Source organism: Trachypithecus francoisi, unplaced genomic scaffold, assembly GCF_009764315.1.
Source record: "Trachypithecus francoisi isolate TF-2019V2 unplaced genomic scaffold, Tfra_2.0 Lachesis_group7, whole genome shotgun sequence".
Classification (NCBI taxonomy): domain Eukaryota; kingdom Metazoa; phylum Chordata; class Mammalia; order Primates; family Cercopithecidae; genus Trachypithecus; species Trachypithecus francoisi.
The window spans coordinates 71,090,941-71,097,448 of record NW_022681472.1 but is presented as its reverse complement, the minus strand read 5'-3'; positions in this window follow the sequence as shown (position 1 = coordinate 71,097,448).

Sequence of the window (6,508 nt, the reverse complement as noted above, 5' to 3'; positions counted from 1 at the left end):
AGATTGGAATGAAACATAAGTAATCAATGTAGTGTAGTGGAAAGGGAGACAGTCTGAGACAAGGTAGACCTGGGTTTGAGTCCTGACTCCGCCATTTACGAGTTGTGTGTCAATAGGCAAGTTAAATATAATAATTCTCAGAACCTCTGTTTTCTCTTCTGTAAAATGGTACAATAGTATTACCTTGTTGAAAAATCCTGAGGCTTACAGTAACGCACATAAAATATCTAACCCAGTGCCTGAAACATGTCCTTAGGAAACGATAACTCTTTTATTGGCTGCTGTTAGAATTTTTTTATTATTATACTTTAAATTCTAGGGTACATGTGCACAACGTGCAGGTTTGTTACATATGTATACATGTGCCATGTTGGTGTGCTGCACCCATTAACTCGTCATTTACATTAGGTATATCTCCTAATGCTATCCCTCCCCCGTCCCCCAACCCCACGACAGGCCTGGGTGTGTGATGTTCCCCACTCTGTGTCCAAGTATTCTCATTGTTCAATTCCCATCTATGAGTGATAACATGTAGTGTTTGGTTTTCTGTCCTTGTGATAGTTGGCTCAGAATGATGGTTTCCAGCTTCATCCATGTCCCTGCAAAGGACGTGAACTTATCCTGTTTTATGCCTGCATAGTATTCCATGATGTAATATGTGCCACATTTTCTTAATCCAGTCTATCATTGATGGACATTTGGGTTGGTTCCAAGTCTTTGCTATTGTGAATAGTGCCACAATAAACACACGTGTGCATGTGTCTTTATAGCAGCATGATTTATAACACTTTGGGTATATACCCAGTAATGGGATGGCTGGGTCAGATGGTATTTCCAATTCTAGATCCTTGACGAATTGCCACACTGTCTTCCACAATGGTGGAGTCTACAGAGGCAGGCAAGCCTTGCAGAGCTGCGGTGTGCACCACCCGGTTTGGGCTTCCTGGCCACTTTGTTTACCTACTCAAGCCTCAGCAATGGTGGACGCCCCTCCCCCAGCCTCACTGCCGTCTTGCGGTTCCATCTCAGACTGCTGTGCTAGCAGTGAGTGACACTCTGTGGGCGGGGACCCTCCGAACCAGGCACAGGATGTAATCTCCTGGTGTGCCGTTTGCTAAGACTGTTGAAAAAATGCAATATTAGGGTGGGAGTGTCCCAATATTTCAAGTACCCTCTGTCACGGCTTCCCTTGGCTAGGAAAGGGAATTCCCCAACCCCTTGCACTTCCTAGGTGAGGCGATGTCCCTCCCTGCTTTGGCTGACACTCTGAGGGCTGCACCCACTATCCCACAAGCCCCAGTGAGATGAACTCGGTACCTCAGTTGGAAATGCAGAAATCACCAGTCTTCTCCATGGCTCTCACTGGGAACTGTAGACTGGAGCAATTTCTATTCGGCCATCTTGGAACCTCCCTCAGAAATTTTTTCTAATGTAACGTTTGAAGGAAAATATCAGGATAGGTTCTTTTATAGTGAGTTCTCTTTGTATCCTTATAATTTATACCCTGGATGGGGAGGATTGTTGGGAGACTTACAGGGAACAGATAGCAGAGCCAGTGAGCAAGAGACACAGGCTAGAGGTTGCAGGGTATCTTATTAGATGAGGTCCACTCAGTCACAAAAACTCATCCAGGCAGTCAGTTGGATGGAGCATCATAATAAGAGCACTGGACAGGGAATCAAGGCAGCTAAATTTAGTGCTTGGCTCTGTTGCAGACCAGCTATGTGACTATGTCCAACAGCCAAATCCAAGTATCATTGGGTCCAGTCAGTTTGGGACCCTCTTTCCTCTGAAGTCAGCCTGAAGGGGCCTACCTCATCTGTTCTTGAAAACAACTGACAAAACTCATTGAGAATGAATGAACCGCGCACCACCCCCAACCATAGAACAATAATTATGCAAAGTTTACTAGAGTTAACCTAAACAAAATTCTATCTTTTTTTCTTTTTTTTGAGACAGAGTCTTACTCTGTCTCCCAGGCTGGAGCGCAGTGGCGCAATTTCGGCTCACAGCAACCTCCATAAAACTACCGGTTCTACTTAAATTCCCGGGTTCAAGTGATTCTCCTGCCTCAGCCTCCCGAGTAGCTGGGATTACAGGCACCTGTCACCATTCCCAACTAATTTTTATATTTTTAGTAGAGATGGAGTTTTGCCATATTGGCCAGGCTGGTCTCGAACTCCTGACCTTGGGTGATCTGCCTGCCTCGGCCTCCCAAAGTGCTGGTACAGGCATAAGCCAGCACACCCTGCCACAGAATTCTATCTTTTGTCTCTCCACTTCACAATGTTCTCACCAATAACTGGAAAGTCTGTTTAATTTGTCATCCAAACCACACCAAGACTTTTTCTTTTTTCTTTTTTTTTGAGACAGAGTCTTGTTCTGTCACCCAGGCTTGAGTGCAATGGCATGATCTCGGCTCACTGCAAGCTCTGCCTCCCTGGTTCACACCATTCTCCTGCCTCAGCCTCCCAAGTAGCTGGGACTACGGGTGCCCGCCACTTTGCCTGGCTAATTTTTTGTACTTTTAGTAGAGACGGGGTTTCACTGTGTTAGCCAGGGTAGTCTGGATCTCCTGACCTCGTAATCGGCCTACCTCAGCCTCCCAAAGTGCTGGGATTACAGGCATGGGCCACCTCATCTGACCACCAAGACACTTTTGAGAGTGGAAGGGCGTGCTACTGATGGTAAACTGAGATTTTCCTGGACTAACCAGCATGTGTGGCCACACTGTCTCTGACATTTTATTGCCCTTCCTTGTTGACCTAACCCCTCCGCTAGATGGTGCTCTCCTGAGGGCAGGACCATATCTGATCTCTAGAGTCTCATCTAGGACACAGTAAGTGCTCCATAGATGTTTGCTGAATGAAGGGATTCAATGATGAACTATTTGGGAATACACTGGGTGACCTTGAGCTTACTTAAGTCTTTGTGCCTCTGGAAAATGGGAAGCACACTGATAATCTCCAAGTTCCTTCCAACTTGGAAGCCTGTGACTCTCCCCATCTTGGGCAGTTTCTGCTTCTACCCATCCTGTTGGATGACTGAGATGCACTCTTGAGCATCCAAGAAAGCCCTGGCCCTTTGGTGGAGCTCATGGTGAGAAGACTCTCAGTGCCTGCCCCGTCAGAGCCCTTGGAAAGATCTCATCACATTTCCAGGGGCCCGAAAGGCAGAAAGGAGGAAGAAATTAAGAAAGCTATGTTTGTGCCTTTCTAATTTATGGTCATAAAGGAAAAAAAAAAAAAAGAGAGAGAGAGACATGGAGAGGAGGCTCAATGGTGCCAAGGTCGCAGAATAAATTGGTGACCTGACCCGGATAGGAAGAGGCTCAGACAGCTATTTACTCAGGGACCTCTTTCAACCTGAGCTGGGAGATGAGCCTTAAGGAGTTCCTGAGCATGACACAGGGCGGCATTTTTGTCAGTGGCAACCCTTTCAGGGAACCATAACTGCAGTCATATTGAATCATGAACTAGATTAGCCACATTAGAGGTTTAGCTACAATATATTTCAAAGTTAAAACACAGGCTGTGGCAGGGGTATCAAAACCTGTAATTTCTAATGCAAATGAACGGCATGAAAAATGGCCTCTGGCTACTGGGACAGACAGAAGAATATGTGAGTGAAATAACATGGCAGTTATGTCAAAATTGGAAGAATAACTATATTCCAGAATAGTAAATTATTATCACGGCCTGACTGGTGGAGTAACCCATAAGGCAAGAGATTGTTTTTTTTTTTTTTTTTTTAATACCTGGATAAAATTACATTGTCAATTTTGTTTAGTCCCTCTTTAAAACCCGAACATTCATTTTCGAAAATATGTGTGGAACATAAGGTGACATTTGGAAAAAAGCATAATTTTCAAAGAATACTGATCCCATTAGTTCTTATATTACAGATGCCAATGAATTTAACGTTTATAGTGTTGCTAACACATGGAAGACATAAAATGGACGTTCAGTTACCCAGGGTTTTCAACAACGTCTCAGGGAAGTACCTGAGCTTTATACAATGTTTTGTGGGGGCACAGTATGGTATCGGGTTTCATGGACATAAGGTCTGCAAGCAGAGTAGGAATAAGAAATCTCTACTTCAAGTCCTAGGCCCATTTCTTCTTATTGGCTGAACACCTTCATGCAATCTACATAATCCTACTGAGCCAAACTTTTCTTATCTTCAGAATAGGGATAATAATAGCTTCTTCACAGACTCATAAAGATTAAAAATTATAATATGGGTAAAGCATTCAACTTTACCCGTTGTATAGGTAGACATTCAAGGAGAGCTGATATGATTATTATTGTTATTTAATCTTCTCATGTATGATACATCTTTAAAAATTTATAGCTTTAGGATTGACTCAGAGGTTAAAGCAAGTAGGTGGGCTTAGCATTTTGTTTACATATTTAACGTTTGCCCATGTTTCAGTTGACTGACTGGGCTGTTTGTGTGTGTATAGTGAATTAGCTAACCCTTCTAAAGGCAGCATTTTGTAGAATGTTTGACCGACTAATCTGATGCACAATGCTAGTATATTTAATCTTCATTTATAAATATATCATTTACTAAGTGTTACTGTTATTGAGATATAAAATCTACAATAACAATAACTCACAGCTTTTCTTCTTGCTAGCTGTGTGATCTGAGACTAAGCCTCTATATGCTTCAGTTTTCTCATCTAGAAAATGGAAGTAATATTTACTAAATATTGTCTTAGGGATTAAACAAGGTAATGTACATGGATGCTAGGCATGGTGTCCATCACACAGTATGGCATGCATAAATAGTGGTTGTTATTTAAAAAGTTATGTGAGGCCCAAAATCATAATTCGATCAGAGGGCAGAAGTATTTACAGGATTTCTCATTCATGGAAATCATGTAAATATGCAAGTAGTTCCTAAAAAGTGATCATAGGAATGGATATAATTTCTGTGTAGAAGACGGAATTTTGCGGGTAATTTTTATGACTGGATGGGATTATTTACTTGGTATTCCAATACGTTTCTTAGCTCCCAAAAATCATGGCGGAAAGGAAAACAAAATGGAACACTGTAAGTAATTAATTATACTATATTAACAAGAAGTGAGACCAGCTGGCCAGCTAGGGTTTTTTGTTTGTTTTGTTTGTTTGTTTGTTGTTGTTTGTTTAATCTACTATGTTGGCTACCAACAAGTAGGTGTGGTCTTGGGTTTATGTTATTGGCAACCTTAGTTTGATACAGTACATTATAGTGTTCAAAGCATTTTTCACAACTGTTACTTCTGTAGGAAAGTGTGGGTATGATAAAGAGGTGTGACTGGTATTGGTAAATGTGAGGAAAGCTAGTAAAAAATATTATGGCCCGAGTGAACATTTTTGTAGACCAGTATATGTATATAGATATGGTTTGCTAACTGAGGATTTGAAAATGATCTGTTTTGTCATCCAATAATTTAGGTTGTGGGTCTCTTATTCCTTTTGTTAAAAACCCTCAAATTCAACAATTTGCACTGAGTTTTTTCCTTGGTGAATATAATGCATTACCATAATTCAAGTCATATTCGGTTGACTCTGTGGTTTCAGGGAGCCCATACATTTCAAATTTATTTCCAAGGTCATGAAGCCATCCCCTATGGCAAGTGCGAAATGTCTTTGATGTGGTGGGCACAACATCTGTGCAGACAGACACACTTAATTCATGCAGTGCTTTGATTCCACATTTTGGTTGAGAGGTAAGGGCTTTTGAACCCATGTACATTTAACATTAAGTCACATTAAACAATTAGGAAAATGGGGGCCTTGGCAGTGGGGTAGATGGTACCCTAGCTATAAAAACCTGTCCTGGAATACCTTTGCAAGGAAAAAGAGGGGTTCCTATACTGTTGTTATTGGCATCACCTTTGTTTATATGAATCCGGTCCTAAAATGCAACATATTCAATGCAGTGCATACAATATTGACCTGCACAGCTCCTAAATCTGCGTCTTCTCCTGATTTCCACAAAACAATGAGTAGCACCAATGTCCTCCCAGGTGACTGTGCCAGAGCCCTAGTGTCATTCTTAATATATTTCCCTCCTTCCCTTCCATATCCAATTGATTGCCAAGACTGACTAGTCCTAAAGTTGCTCAAATTTGTCTGTCACTGCTTTGTCTTCATCTCTCGCTTCGATAATTACCACTGTGTCCCAGATTTCCTTCTTGACTTCCAGGCCCATTCCACTCCAATCCTTCTCTATTCTGTAGCCACAGTGATATGTTTAAGCCACTTTCCTTCCCGAAGTATTTTAATGTTCTCCTGCTGTTCCGTGGATAAAGAAGATCCAAGTTATTTTTGTCTGGTCTCCAAGGCTCTTCCCAGATCTGAGAGAGCCTCCTGTGTTAGCATTCTCCACCTTGCATTCTGGGTTCATGCTCTTCTTTTTGAATGGAACACTCATTTTAGCTTCTTGCCTTGGCTAAATCCCATCTCTCTTTTAAGGCTCAGCTGAGATAGAATTATCACTGGAAAGCCTTCCATGA